The 16,368-nt window shown below is 41.7% G+C and overlaps 1 protein-coding gene across 1 annotated transcript in view; it reads right to left on the minus strand.

The window, feature by feature from the left end:
* GPC1 (glypican 1) overlaps positions 1-16,368 on the minus strand; it is a 518,863-nt gene that overhangs the window by 490,675 nt on the left and 11,820 nt on the right. The window lies entirely within an intron of this gene.

Below are 16,368 nucleotides of genomic sequence, written 5' to 3' on the forward strand. Positions count from 1 at the left end.
GCTATTCTGTTGGCATTTATCATAGTTCTATATATTTTATTTATATTTCACCTACATATTAATCCGATCACAATAAAATATCATTAAAAACTTTACATATATTAAAAATTTAGATAAAGAACTCAAAGACCAGAAAGAAATAATCAATACTTTGAAAGAAGATATAGTAATATTGAAATCTGATAATCAAGAAGATAAGGACATAAAAATGATTAAAAGTAATCATGATTTATTGGTAAAAGATAATTTGATTATGAGGAGAAAATTGGAAGTACTTGAAAATAATATTCGGATTAATAATTTACGTTTAATTAATTTTCCAAAGGTCTCAATTTCCCCAAGAGACATGATAAAGCGTTACTTTCTGGAAATTCTTAAAATTCCCAAGAACTCATTACCACTATTGACTAGAGTTTATTATTTACCTATAAGGACTCAGGATTTTAAGAAGAAAGAAGACGTTGGAAAACCTCAGGAAAGTTCTCTGGATGTTTCCACTTTATTAGAACAATCAGACAGGGAGGTGGCTATTCCAGCCACTCTCTTACTGACTGTGGCTCTGGCTCCAGATAAAGACTGGATCCTTAAACTTTTCTTTAAAAATAGACTTCCTTGGCTTCCATATCCAAATTTTTCTGGATGTCTCTAAAGAGACTCAAAAGAGAAGAAGGGAATTTCTAATGTTGAAACCAGGTGTGACCCAGATTGGGAGTTTATTTTTCCTTAGATATCCTTGTAAATGTGTAGTAAGGTATCATACTTTGAAATATGTGTTCTTCGAACCGGCTCATTTGACTGTTTTCCTTTCCATGAAGCCCCTTGAAAATGGAGAAACATCTGTGTCCAAGAAATAATTAGCTCCTTTTCAGTACCAGATAATGTGATTTCGTATGGTTGCTATTTTGTACTTTAATCACTCTGATTCTTAAGTCTTGGATCCTAATTTTGAGGACTAGTGTGTGATTAAGTTGAGAAATATTTCCTATTATTGTTTGGTTTATTTTCTGAATTGAAAGTAACTTTAATATTATGTTTTCTTAATTGCACTTTCTGTGCTTGTTAAATAATGTGAAAATTTCTAAATAAATAATAATAAAAAACTTTACACATACAGAACAATAAAAGGGAAAGGGATTGGGACTTGCATACCACCTTTTTGTAGTTATATAACCACACTCAAAGCAGTTTACATACAGGTACTTCAAGCATTTTCCCTATCTGTCCTGCTGTGATCACAATCTATCCAATGTACCTGGGGCAGTGGTGACTTACCCAAGGTCAAAGAGAGCATCGCGGGTTCAACATACACAAGAATAACTTAAAAAGTTGTCCCACATTACATCTGCACTCCCATTATGACAAAGGATATCCCAATAAGAACAAATGAGTCTTCAGCAATCTGTTAAACTGGGTCATAGTGACAGTGAGCCATAACTACCCCAGCAGACTGATCCACAACCATGTCCTTCCAACCGAAAATGCAGATGCTGTCATCTCTGCATTATACCCTATTCCCAAATTCACCTGTTCCACATATTTTGCATCCACAGAACGTAATGGATGTTCCAAATATTGTGCACCTTCCCCCCCCCCCAGAACCTAGGAAAAACACCAGGGAGCTGTCTCATCAATAACCTAATAAATAAGGGTTAGCACTTTAAACAAAATCCTGCCAGGCACCGGCTCTGGAATGCGTTGCCAGAGGATATGGTAAGAGCGGATAGCGTAGCTGGTTTTAAGAAAGGTTTGGACAAGTTCCTGGAAGAAAAATCCATAGTCTGTTATTGAGAAAGATACAGGGGAAGCTACTGCTTGCCCTGTAGCAGTAGCATGGAATATTGCTACGCCTTGGATTTTGGCCAGGTACTAGTGAGCTAGATTGGCCACCATGAGAACGGGCTACTAGGCTTGATGGACCATTGGTCTGACCCAGTAAAGCTATTCTTATGTTCTAAACTGGCTCAGTACTGGAATGATATGCATGCACCTAGAGGATCCAGTGACCAAACGTGCTGCAGCCTACTAAAACTGCAACGCAGATAACTGTTCTACTGTGCTGTCTTAATTGTGCATGGGGGTCCTTTACTAAGGCGCGCTAACCGATTTAGCGCATGCTAAATGCTAAGGCGCCCAGTTAGCGCGCCTTAGTAAAAGGACCCCTATATTTCTTTTAAGTTCAAAGATTTTATTGAATTTTAATATACAATAAGTACAGAAAAAAATACATGGCGGAACACGGTATGCCTCACAGCGAAATATGAAAGTGTGATAGCAGAAAAACACAGATCCATGTGCTCCTATGCTAAGATTTGGAGTCCGGTCAACATCTTTTGCTATACCATTTGATGACATTCAGTTATTAAGACATGAACTATATTTCTAACACCATCATGTTATTCTAATTATTAGGATTCAATTTGCCATCTCCAGTTTTACCTCATTGATTGTATTTATGCTTATATTTGGTTATACATTTTATTATTGTTACGCTGTTAACATAAATGTAAGCTTTATGTCACCACCTTGGGTGAATCTCTATGATGAGAAAATAAAGAAAGAGAACAATTGAATAAACCGAATTCATTCCAAACCTTGCTCATGTATCTGTGCGTGTGACTCCCTACACCCTCTTTTAGCTCCCAAGAGCTATAGGTGCATTGTTCAAGCCTGATATATTGGATTAACTGACAAAAGCAAAGCCATCAAAGTGGTGTACATTACAATAATATTCTGAAAGAGGGAATAGAAATATATTATAATAAGAAACAAAAGGTCCTCCAAGCCTGCCACACCTCACAGGATCCCAGGATCAACAGCTGCATACATGTCCTATTGAGAAATTACTTCATTTGTTAAAGCTAATTGAAAACAGGTATGGTTTAAACAGTACTTTAACACACATTCCTAGGAGTGTCAGAACATTTAGTGCCCCAGGTCACGGTAGAAACCTCTACTATGGTTTAGTATAAGAGGGCCTAAATGAGAGAAAGGATACCTCCGTATGTAGCGGCAAAGAAAGGAAATCCATACCATAGGCCCTACTACATTGAACATCAGTTTCTGAATGTACAGCAAGGGATACTCTGACTGAAGAGACATTCAATAAACATAGCAGATCCAATATGTTGGAAATGGCCAATTTTTCATGCCAAATCATAAGCAGTCTTCAAAATTAGATGTTTGAACTTCTGTACCATAAAAGCATGAGGTTTGGACTATTGTGTTACAAATTGTTTGCAGTCAGCAGTCGCCAGTTAGCAAACTGAATATCACCATTAACCAACTACATTGTGGTTCCACCCAAAATCCATCCCTAACCTAGACAGGAGATATTTAGGAGCACTACTTGGTTAACTGTGGTTGCAATCGGCCAGCTCAGTTGGGTTTAACTTGGTGAGAGCTTCTCCTGCCCAGCTAAACCCCTTTGAATATTAAACCCCTAACCACTGTTCTGCGAGGGTGTATATATGTGGTATGGCGTAGAAATGCAAAGGGGCTTTTCACATGGGTGGAAACAGGGATATGGGAGAGGCTGCCACTTACATGCAAAACTTATAGAATACAGTAAATTATGTCCACCTTTGCCATATTTGGGTATCCACAAATACTTGTCTATGGCTGGTGTAACTACATTTTTGGACAAGGTTCACACAGGTCACCCCAAACAGTCTAGCTTCCAGAAAAATTACTCTGACTTACTAATGAGATAGCTATTAATTTAGTACAGTAGTACTTGACTTAAGTGCAATTTTGGATGTAGTAGATCAATGGTTTTCAAACCTGACATGGGGGACCACCAGTCAGTTGGGTTTTCAGGATGCATGAGAGAGATCTTCATGAAATGGAAGTGACAGGTATGCAAATATGTCTCATGCATATTCACAAGGGATATCCTCAAAACCCAACTGGCTGGGGGTCCCCCAGGACAGGCTTGAGAACCATTGTAATAGATCATTAGTTCCTAGTATCAAGTTTATAAGACCTGGAGATAAGAGTCATACATCGCAAATGGTTTTGTTCTTGCTTGTCTGACAAGTTTTCTATGGAGCACTGGGATGAAGCAATTTCTCAATCTCATGCATGGCATATGAGGTGCCCCAGGGTTCTATTCTGGTGCCTACCCTGTTAGCATTTTCTTGACACCAATAGCTACACTGAAGCAGACATTTAGAATCAGCGTCTATTATTATGTAATATGTGGTTGGTTCATCTCTTCTAACTTGTCAAAATAGAATCCTTGCCTTGATGTTGTTTCTTTATCATAATTAATTCAAAGATTAGATTTGAGCAGCTAATGTTTTGCAAATGAAGTTCAAATTATTTATTATGGTGCTCATTTTCAAAGCAGAAGGATGTTTCAAAATGACCAAAAAAGGGCCATCTGCTGAAAACGTACAAATTGTGATTTTTGAAAGGCAGAATTTGGATGTTTTACACCGCATTTTATCCAAATAGCAAGGGGAGGTGTTGGAGGTGTGTTTTAGGTGGGATTTGATCAGGCCTAAAATTAGTATCTCTTTCAGTGATAATGGAATGGGAAGAAATGTCCAAGGCAAAAAAAGACATTTTTATCTAGTCCTATTTCAATCACATCCAGGGTACAAAAAGGAGCCAAGTTAAGCAGCTAACCACTAGAGGGAAGAAGGCTTGACCCTCCTTCAGCTCCCAGTAGTTACTGACCCCCTTCCATCCAAGTAAGATGTGAAAGTGATAGTGGATACCAGGCTCTATGAAAGCTTCAGGTATTATGGCCATTCCTACTACAGCAGCAAGCAAGTATAAGGAGTAGCCTAGTGGTCAGTGCAGTGGTCTTTAAATAATGAGACTCGGATGTAACTTTCACATTAACATTTATTTCCGTACAGGTATGTGAGCCTACTTTATTTTTTACAATGGTTGAAAGGTGCAGACTCAAGAACCACCTTGGGTGAATAACCTCCTAAAGACAGTTGATAAAATCGAGGACAGTTGCCATGGGAAATTAAAGATTGAGGAGGTGACACATGGAAGGGATGATAGTAGGAAAGATAATGCTGGGTGAGAATTGGATCAGAGGAGCAAGTGGTTAAGTTTAAAGGAGGGAAAAAATGTGCAATACTGTGTTCAATACTGGTCGCCATACCTCAAGAAGGACATGGTGGTACTCGAGGGAGTGCAGAGGAGGGCGACTAAACTGATAAAAGGTAAGGAAAATTTTTCATACGCTGACAGGTTAAAAATGCTGGGGCTGTTCTCCTTGGAGAAGAGGAGACTTAGAGGGGACATGATAGAAACCTTCAAAATCCTAAAGGGCATAGAGAAAGTGAATAAGGACAGATTCTTCAAACTGTGGGGAGTCACAAGCACTAGGGGTCACTCGGAGAAATTGAAAGGGGATAGGTTTAGAACAAATGCTAGGAAGTTCTTTTTTACCCAGAGGGTGGTGGACACATGGAACGCGCTTCCGGAGGATGTGATAGGCCAGAACTCTGTACAGGGGTTCAAGGAGGGTTTGGATAGGTTCCTGGAGGATAAGGGGATAGAGGGGTACAGATAGAACTTGAGGTAGGTTATAGAAGTGGTCAGAAACCACTTCACAGGTCGCGGACCTGATGGGCCGCCGCGGGAGTGGACCGCTGGGCGAGATGGACCTCTGGTCTGACCCAGTGGAGGCAACTTCTTATGTTCTTATGCAGTTTCCTCTTCAGTGATTTTGGGCAAGGAAGAAAAAGTGGCAGGGGTCAAAGAGGGGTTCACCAGGCAGGCTGGATAAGGGAGAGGTGGAGGTGGCTTGGTTGAGAATTCAAGGTTGATCTTGTGAACCTTGTCATAGAAGTGATCAGCCATAGACTGGGAGAAAGCGATGGAGAGGTCAGGGGTGAGGCATTCTGAGTAGAGAGTTTAGTGTGGCAAAGAGACGGCAAGGGTTGGAGCTGAGAGAGTCAATCAGATGGGTGAAGTAGTCTTGCTTGGCAAGTGAAAGAGTGGACTGCAAGGAGGTCAGAAGGAATTTGAAGTGGATGAAATCTACATGAGTGCGTGATTTGAGCCAAAGACCTGGCACATGAACGTAAGTAGCGGATGTGTGTATTTTATCTTTTGGAGGACTCCTGAGGAAGGCACATATTGCCAGAACACAGATCATGTTGGGTCCTGCCCTACAGTTTTCTTTTTCACATGTGAGATTGTGTTCCTATCAATAACATACATTTTTTGTTCATCCACTGTTGTTGTATCCCATTTTTTGTTGTGGTTTCAAAATATTAAATAAAGCAAATAGTTCTCTAAGATTAAAAAAAATGCTCAGAAGCCATGTATAAGTGAATAAATTTCTGCCAGAAATATCTTGGCAGTCTTTAAATTTGGATGAACGGAGCTTTAAGTGAATATGAATTTTCCCTTTAATTATACGAACAAGGCATACCAAACTGGGTCAAACTCTTGAGCCAACAAGTTCAGCATCTTGTTTATAGTGGCCAGTCTGGATCACTCAAGAAGTACCTATGTCCATACAGTCAGGAGTGGATGAACCATTAGGACAAGTCAGTGCACAAATGCCCACAGCAAAAGGGGGCCCACTCTTCCCTAGCATCCATTTAATTAACTTTTAATAAATGGTTAGGAGTCCATAACACTTATTGCCCAGGAGCCCAGACCACTGTCAGTTCGCCCCTTCATGGAATTTAATTATGTAATAAGAAACTCCTGCCTTAGAAAATAACATGGTACCTGGATGTGAGGGAGAGTGTGGAACAAAGCAAGGCTTCCTTAAGGATACACCCTTACTGAGATTGGAACTGAGCTACCTTAAGGCAGGGAACAGGTATGTTATCCTGTCAAGACAAGAGAACTGAAAGTTAAATGCCCTCTAGCAGAATAGTACAGAGAGTCCCTGAGCAAGAGGAATGAATCCTCCCTGGGTGCTCCAGGCTGAACCTGAGGAAGATGGAAGCAGAATGGCCTTTCAACAGCAGAAGCTTCTCCATGTAGGAGAAGGTGAACCTGGAAGCCCTATGAGTTATTAATTCTTGAGGCCAGGCAAGTGGCAGACCTCAGTGTGTTTAATGTGGAGTCTGTCAGGGACAGGGCTGTGGAAGATTATAGAAAACCCCAAGTGCATAGGAAGATTTGTGGCATCCGTCAGGGATAGCATTATAAGAAGACTGCAGGAAAATAAAGAGACATTGCTTTATCCAATCTATAAGATAACCAGTCTTGTATAAATGAAAATGCAATAAAAATATTTTTGTTTTGCTTCCACCATTTTGCCTGGCTGTATTTCTGAGGGTTCCAAACCTGGCTGGAGATCTATACTACCACAGTAGATATATTTTAGAATCTGTTAGTAGGTATGGTAATTAATTGTGGTATGTTTGTAATATACAAATATTTATCTGATTGTGTTATAATTTGAGAGTAAATGCAACTTCCCATGACTAATTAGAAGTTCTTATTATAAGTATTGTTATATTTGTATAGTTTTAGGCTTGCTGTTGGGTTGTTTTTTTGGGAGGGTTTTGGGGGTGGATTTGTGTGTTTATTTGTTTAAAGTTTCAATAAATTATTTATGGAAAAAAAAGAAACTGTATTTGGAATGTAACACTGCTTGGATGCACAATTTATTTCAGGCAAACAGAATGTGGATTAGTTGCAATTGCAATACTGATTCCAATTAAGCTAGGGTTACCATATAACTCCAGAAAAAGGAGGATGGATTGAGACATCCGGGTTTTCTTTCCACAATGGAAGTAAAACCCGGATGTCTCAATCCATCCTCCTTTTTCTAGAGCCATGTGGCAACCCTAAATTAAGCTCTGTTTTGTATTTCAACTTCACACATGAGACAACATATCACACCTTGAACTTCTACTGAAAAAGACATAACCTAAATCCGAAAATCTAATATGCTCGATCAAAGCAGCCAATACCTCCCTGCTTGGTTCAGTGTATCTCTGGTAGTGCTAAGTTAGCTTGATCACTTATCTATGCCGTTTACAAAACTCCTTCCCTGGGACAGAATGATTGAGCATAAGACAAACTTGATAACTTTTATATCACTTTTATATATTGTTAGTGGCAATTAGGGGCTCAGACAATTTGGTATATTATTCAATGTTTTTGCTAAATTAATTCAGTGGCTTAATGAGCAACATGTTACTAGACAGAGAGAGACAGCCATCTGAATACCAAGCATTTCTTGTAATCATAGACTATGTAAGTGCTGAGTGCCCCGTTCATCAGAATTATTTTTCAGGTTTGAGCCTGTATCTTGAGCTCTACAGGGGCAGGTATATGAAGTAGGCTCAGCTGAAGTACCACAGCCAGCACCAGTGCATCATACAAGCTGATAGTTCAATGTGAATTTAAATTCTGTTTGTCAGGTGGAAAAAAATGGTGAAGAAAGTGAATAATATTACTGCTGGTTTTTTGGCTTGTCTGCTCCGCTCAACTAGGCTTGTAAATCAACAGTACCAGCAGAAATTATTTAGATATTTCACTGTGCACTATATGAAACTCAGGACAAAAAGTAGGATAAGTCTATTTAATTTTTTTAAAAAATTTTGCATTTTCAAATGTCCTCATCAGTACATCATAGAAGCAGTAGAACGTCATTCATGCATGAGCATCTCCATACAATTTACAGCAAATGTGATATGCCATTGAATTTTTCTTTATATATAATTGTACAAAATGTGACTGTGTGGGATGCATATAAATAAAATAAAATGATTATATTAGACAAATTGAACCATGAACCCAACATGTAGTTGTCATGTACAAACAAGGTTTGTAGGTGTCTGAGCAGCTTTATTACTATTTAATAAAAAGTGAATTGTTTTAGGGAAGTAACCTGACTCCCAGGAAAATACCATAACAGAAAGATAGCTTTTTACCTGCCATGGGCAAGGTTCCCCACTATCACCTACCCTGTTCAACCTATACATGTTTTCACTAGGCCATGAACTATCCAAACTAAATCTACAAACGTACATATATGCTGATGACACCACAATCATCATCCCCATCTCTACTCTATCGACCGAAACCAGACATTACATTTCATCAGTCATCGATCAGGTAGAACAATGGACAAAAAACTTCAAACTAAAACTAAACCCTGAAAAAACTAAAATATTTATGGCCACCCCAACGAACAAATACAAAGAGCCATCAATCAGCTTACAAGGGAGAAACTTTTCTATTAACCCCACTATAAAAATCCTTGGAGTGACCTTAGATTAGCAACTGACATTTGACGCCCACACTGACATCTTAGTAAAAAAATGCTTCTACCTACTATGGAAACTACGTATGATAAAACCCTACTTTGACTTTGCATCATTTAGACTATTAGTACAATCACTAATCCTAAGCTCGCTGGACTACTGCAAGATCATCTACCTAGGATCCTACAAAAAAAATTCCAAAAGATTGAAAACAATCCAAAACAGAGCCATACGACTGATTTTTGACTTGAAAAAAAAAAAATAAAAATCAATCAGACCACATTACCCCACATTTCAAAAAACTGCACTGGCTACCAGTCCAGGCCAGAATAATTTTCAAATTCGGTTGCCTATGCTTCAAAACACCTTTCGGCACGGCACCCACCTACCTTCTGAATCACTTTGTTCTCCAAGACAAACCCCGCTTCTCACGCAGAACATTGCTATTCACCTTTCCGACTCCCAAAGGATGCAAATTCAAAAGATTCCTCGACAAGACACTTTCTTTCCAAGCAGGAATCTGGAATACTCTAAGTGACTTACTCCTTAACCATTTGTCATACCAATCATTCAGAAGATCATTGAAAACCCATTTATTTGACAAATTTGTTTAACTTCCTTAATCGTTTTTCCTCTATGTCTTCGGCATGCTCCTGTTGTATATAAACGTTACATACCTGTCTGTTTTCTTCTACTTCATACTCATGATGTAACTTAGCTGCATTCATGCAGTCTTTCTTGTACACTGTCTTGAACTGAAAGGTGTGATGGGATATAAATAAAGCTATTATTATTATTATTATTATAACCAATTATGAAGTTTTGAAGTCTTTTTATATGCCATTCTGCAACCAGATGCTACAAAGTTAACACTAGAGAATCAGCTAGAAAGTTATGGGCCAATTCTATAAGTGGATATATCCTTTTAGGCACCCAATGCCACAAGGTGAAAGCCTATTCTATAACATCATCTGGTTGCATGAATCCTCTATAATAAAACCCTAAGCGCGCATGCGCACTTACAATGCCGTGTTCCCTGACAGCATGATGTGTGCCTCCGTGCGAATTCCATATGAGGCACCTGGGGCGGCTTGCGGCACGTGGGGCAGAAGGAGGCAGAAGGAGAGTGTCAGGCAGCTCCAAGTCGGGGTACAGTTAAAATAAAAAGAAAGAAACTACCCTGCCTAAACTACCCTCCCACTAAACGAACAAGCCCAGGGTTCAACTCACCGTGCCACCATCCTTAATAACAATCTTCTTGGCTAGCATTACAAAGCGGTTCGCCAGTTTCTTTTTCTTTCCCTGAGTCATTCTACTATCATAGGTTCAACGTAGCCCAGTAAAAACCAGACAAATGTCACAGCAAGAACTGTAAACAAGAGAAAGCACCTCCCCACCCTCTACTTTCCATCCGCTCATTCAGGGCCAGGAACCATCATCAATTTGGAAGATCCTAGGCAGGGTGCGCGTCACATTCACCTGGCGCAATTCACTGACTGGCTGTCACCAGCTCGATTGAACTCCGGAACCGCCTCCCCCACCACTCCCCCAAACCATTGCAGACCACCACGAAAACTGGGTAAAAGGTAAAATGAAGGGAGAAGGGCTACTGTTGGACAGGGGGAGCAGGGAAGTGGTGCTGCCAGCCAGGGGGGGAGGTAAAAATAAGGGAGAAGGGCTGCTGTTGGACAGGAGGAGCAGGGATGAGGTGCTGCTGGACAGAGGGGAGGTAAAAAAGAAGGGAGAAGGGCTGTTGCTGGGCAGGGGGAGTAGTGAAGGGGTGCTGCTAGACAGGTATTGATGGACAGGGGGAGCAGGGAAGAGGTGCTGCTGGACAGGGGGGAGGTAAAACAAAGGGAGAAGGGCTACTGCTGGACAGTGGTGGTGGACAGCCGAAGAAAGAGAGAGACAGAAAAAAATAAAGACAGACAGATAGACAGAAAGCGGCCAAGGAGAGAGAGAGAGAGAGAGAGAGAGAGAGAAAGACAGACACACACATCTATTCTAGCACCTGTTAATGTAACGGGCTTAAAGACTAGTTCCATTACATATAGAATACTAGAACAAGAGCCACAGGCCTGACAAAATTGTAAACACCTACAATTTTGTAAAAGCAGCAAAAAGGCACATACAGTAAGTTAAGTGGCAGCACCACCCCCCCATGCCCCACAGTACGAATGTTCCTCTTGCACTTTATCTGCTATTATACTTAAGAACACCCTTATAGAATGCCACGTTAAGTGCTTTGCTTCCCTTTACAATACATATGAAAGGGACAGTATTTTGTACATTTACACACTCAAGTGGCATGTAAACATGGACTCTTCTGGACTAGTTAAAAAAAAAAAAAAAAAAAGGACAAAAGCTCAGTGGCAAACAATGACCATTTTCTAAAATTCTGTAAACTGTTAAATATCCACAGCAGAAACAAACAAGAATGTTTTAAACCAGGAAAATGGGGGCTGACATACTAACCATGACCTACTTCCTTTTTTATTTGCAAACTTCAGTCAACCAATCTCCTGCAACCACCCCTTTCTTAGGATGCACATACGTACTGCCTTCTGTTGTTTTTAAGGCTATGGACACAATTCCTTCTTCTTAAAAATTTTGGTTGCTTTTCTTTTTTTAACCAAGAGAAAAGAGATACCCACATGGTAGACCATCCAAACTAGTCTCCATGGCAATAAATGTGCCAGCAATCAAGGTGAATGATGGGAAATTTCCACATCCTGAAAAGCGCTTTTCAGAAGCTGGAAAAGCTTAAGCCTAGTGGCCTTTTTCCATCTTCCAGATAATATACATTAGGGTGCAAAGTTTTGTAGAATTTTTGAAACACCATTTCATTTATGTGAATGCTTAAAACAAGAGCAACATGCAAAGGCACCAGCCTTTCCTCTCATCCAAGTGGATTCTTACAGAACAGTACTCCAGCATGCTATAATAAAGCCTTTCAATAAATCATTATCCCTTTAATTACGGCTGAAAATTGGAACAAATGTTAGTGGGTCTGTGACTATAATTCAGCATGCTCAAACCATTACCAAGCATTTGAGGAAGGTATTCATCCAATCAGATCTCTGTCAACTAAGCGTTCCTAACTTAACCACAGAAGCACCAAATGTAGTTCACTGTCTACCCTAGTGATAGCAGCTCATTCTTTCTGCAATCAGTTTAAGAAAATACAGTGGTACCTTGGATTACGAGCATAATCCGTTCCAGGAGCATGCTCATAATCCAAAATGCTCATTTATCAAAGCGAGTTTCCCCATAGGAAATAATGGAAACTCGCTTTGATGCGTTCCCCCCCCCCGAGAACTGGCATTGCTCACCTCAAAGGCCCCCCCTGCGATCAGGCACCCCCCCCCTACGATCCGGCACCCCCCTGCCTCGAACCGGCACCCCCCACCACGATCTGACCCCCCACCCGACACGATTGGGCACCCCCCCCGCCACGATCCGACCCCCCCGACACGATTGGGCACCCCCCCGACACGATCCGACCCCCCCCCCGATACAATTGGGCACCCCCCGACACGATCCGACATCCCCCCCGACACAATTGGGCACCCCCGCACCGCTTCTTACCCTCATCTGGGCACTCTTGAAGATCGGCCTACTCGTCTGCTGGGCCTTGAGCATCTGAGCATGCTCAAGGCCTGCGAGTTCACATTAACTCGCAGGTCTTGAGCATGCTCAGATGCTCAAGGCCCAGCAGATGACTAGGCCGATCTTCAAGAGTGCCCAGATGAGGGTAAGAAGCGGCGGGGGGTGCCAAATTGTGTCGAGGGGGATGTCGGATCGTGTCGGGGGGGTGCCCAATCATGTCGGGGGGGGGGTCGGATCGTGGCGGGAATGTGCCCAATCATGGTGGGGGGGTCGGATCGTGGCGGGGGGGGTGCCGGTTCGAGGCAGGAGGGGTGCTGGATCGCAGGGGGTGGTGCCGGATTGCGGGGGGGGGGGGGTGCTCGTAAATCGAGCCATGCTCGGTTTCCGAGGCACCGATTTTGCAAATGTTTTGCTCGTCTTGCAAAACACTCGCAAACCGGTGCACTCGTAAACCGAGGTACCACTGTATATGAAAAGACAAGCAGTTAATTTGCTCTTTTAATTGTTTATCCCAAAGGGGGGAGACATATCAATATGGGTTACTGTTACGTTAGACCAAGGGTGGGCAACTCCGATCCTCGAGGGCTGGAATCCAGTCAGGTTTTCAGGATTTCCCCAATGAATATGCATGAGATCTATTTGCATGCACTGCTTTCAATGCAAATTCATTGGTGAAATCCTGAAAACCCGACTGGATTCCAGCCCTCGAGGACCGGAGTTGCCCACCCCTGCGTTAGACTATTCAAGTTCGGTTATTTTAAAAGCAGGGTACCATTTTATGCACGGAGCACCACACTTTCTAGTAACAATAGCAAAAATGTTAACATAACTACATCTCATTCTTGCCCGAAATGTGCTCAGGCTCATGCTTCATTGGGACATATGCTTTGGACCTGCCCCAAAATTCAACAGTTTTGGAGACATCTTGGACATTATATTACGATGCTTTGGGGGAGGCGTTGGCTTCCGCAACCGAGAGCACTATTCGGATATTACAATATAGCCACGCCTAAACCTAAGGGAATGACAGCTTTTGTCACTAGAGTGCTTTTGATGGGAAAGAAAGCAATTCTTACTAACTGGCTGTCCCGAGATCCTCCTTCCAATGCTCAATGGAGAGCCTTGATGATAATTCATGCTACGCTGGAGCGAAGACTGGTGGGAGACTTGGATCATGGGCCGGGTCGTGGATTTCGTCAGACTTGGGAATGCTTCTGGCAGGACCTCACACCATATGCTCGAAGTAGACTCTTGAATGAATAGATTTACTTTTCACTCTCAATTTTACTGTGGCATTGGACTCTTGGGGTGGGGAGGGATGGGAAAGGAGGGAGGGGGGTTGCTTGCAATATTATTTCCTGACTATGCTATTTGTTTTTGTTTGTTATTTGTTGAAATAATAAAAATCATTTGAACATACAAGAGTGCATATGTACATACAAATATCTCTATTTCATAAAAGCAACTACTTGAATCCAATTCCCTTATTTGACCTCATACACTAAACAAGGTCCAGTCACGCATTGAGTGCTCACTTAGAAGGTCATTTTATATCTGCTTACACATGCATAATTTTCTCAGGAGCAATTTCTCCAAATGGGTTAGTTTTGCACATACACCATAAGATGCTGCGAGTGACTAAACTCGCAGCAATGCTGACGTGACTAATCCTGGCTATATATATTATTTATTGCCGATATTGTCACAATTTTGTGATGCCTGACCCTCCAACGCAGCCTGTGCGTGAAACATTGCCATGTTGGGGATCTTTAATAAAATCTCTTCAATGTTATCTCCGCTGAAGTAATGCTTGTGTCTTCAGTCTGATCTCCTGTATTACCCAGCTTATGTGTGCTATGTATTTGCCATTTTTGAAACACAAACTGTAGGTTTTCCTTGTATGGAAAAAAAATGGCACTGGCCTTACTTCACAACTATTGGAGATGCCATTGAAGGTCACTCCAGTCCATCTAATCTGCCTTGCGATATACAGGATACAGACTATAGAAGTCTGCCTGGCACTAGCCTCATTTCCCATTGCTAGAGTTGCCATCTAAGCGCTACTCCTACCCATCATAATACTGTGTATCAACAACTACGGGGTCTTTTAAGTTTTGTTCTAAGAACACAAGAATTGCCGCTGCTGGGTCAGACCAGTGGTCCATTGTGCCCAGCAGTCTGCTCATATGGCGGCCCTTAGGTCAAAGACCAGTACCCTATTTGAGTCTAGCCTTACCTGCGTACGTTTTGGTTCAGCAGGAACTTATCTAACCTTTTCTTGAATCCCTAAAGGGTGCTTTCCCCTATAACAGCCTCTGGAAGAGCATTCCAGTTTTCTACCACTCTCTGGGTAAAGAAGAACTTCCTTACGTTTGTACGGAATCTATCCCCTTTTAACTTTAGAGAGTGCCCTCTCGTTCTCTCCACCTTGGAGAGGGTGAACAATCTCTCTTTCTCTACTAAGTCTATTCCCTTCAATATCCTGAATGTTTCGATCATGTCCTCTCTCAGTCTCCTCTTTTCAAGGGAGAAGAGGCCCATTCTCTTTCTATTTAGGGATCCTCTGTGTTTATCCCAGGCGTTTTTAAAGTCCATCGCTGGTTTTGTCTTTACCACCTCCACCAGGAGGAGAGTCCACATGTTAAAAAGGTTGTTAAATTCAATGGCGTAGTAAGGGTGAGCAGTGCCCGGGACCGTGGTGCCCCTCCCCCGCATGCCCCCTTCCTTTTCCCTGTACCTTTTTAAGTTCTCCAGCATGAGCAGCTTGTCCACGTTGTTGTCGGCTTGCCCTTTGATGTCACTTCCTAGGCACAGGTCCTGGAAGTGACATCATAGAGAGCGCCGATGTAAGTAGCAACCTCGTGCCTGGAAGTAAATATAGTATGGGGAATGCAAGGGGTGCACATATACAGAAAGAAGAGGAGCAGTGCTGCCGCACCCTTAGCAAGACAGTGCCTGGGGAGGACCGCCCACTTGCCCCCCCTTACTATGCCACTGTAAGGTGCTGCGTACGCTAGGTTTCACCTTTACACTGATGATATTCAATTCCTTATTCCTATTGAAAAATCACAGGATGAATCTTTATCACACCTGAATGATTGTTTTGGTGTTATTCAGGACTGGATGCTTCAAAATCAATTGAAGTTAAATGTCACTAAGACCAAAGTGTTATATATCAGTCATGGGAAGAATCTGGTATCGTGTCCATCTGAGATTTCCCTTACAGGTGAGGTCATCCCAGTGTGAAGGCAGTGCAGGTATTTAGGAGTTACGTTTGACTCTACTCTGTCTTTTAAGGCCCAAATCAAGGCAGTAATATCTGGCGTGTTTTTCAGATTGGGTCTATTCCGGAGATTACGTGATTTTATCTTGATGATTACACCGCTACTTGACTATTGTAATTCCATTTATTTAGGTTTGCCTAAATGTGTCTTGCATGCCTTGCAGCTTGCACAAAATGCCGCTGCACGCCTTATTGAACATGCTTTGAAATTCGATCATATTATTCTGAGCGAGAGCTTCATGTAAAAAGCCTTCTTCTTGAGTATACACC

The sequence above is a fragment of the Geotrypetes seraphini genome, chromosome 9 (genome assembly GCF_902459505.1).
Source record: "Geotrypetes seraphini chromosome 9, aGeoSer1.1, whole genome shotgun sequence".
Lineage (NCBI taxonomy): Eukaryota > Metazoa > Chordata > Amphibia > Gymnophiona > Dermophiidae > Geotrypetes > Geotrypetes seraphini.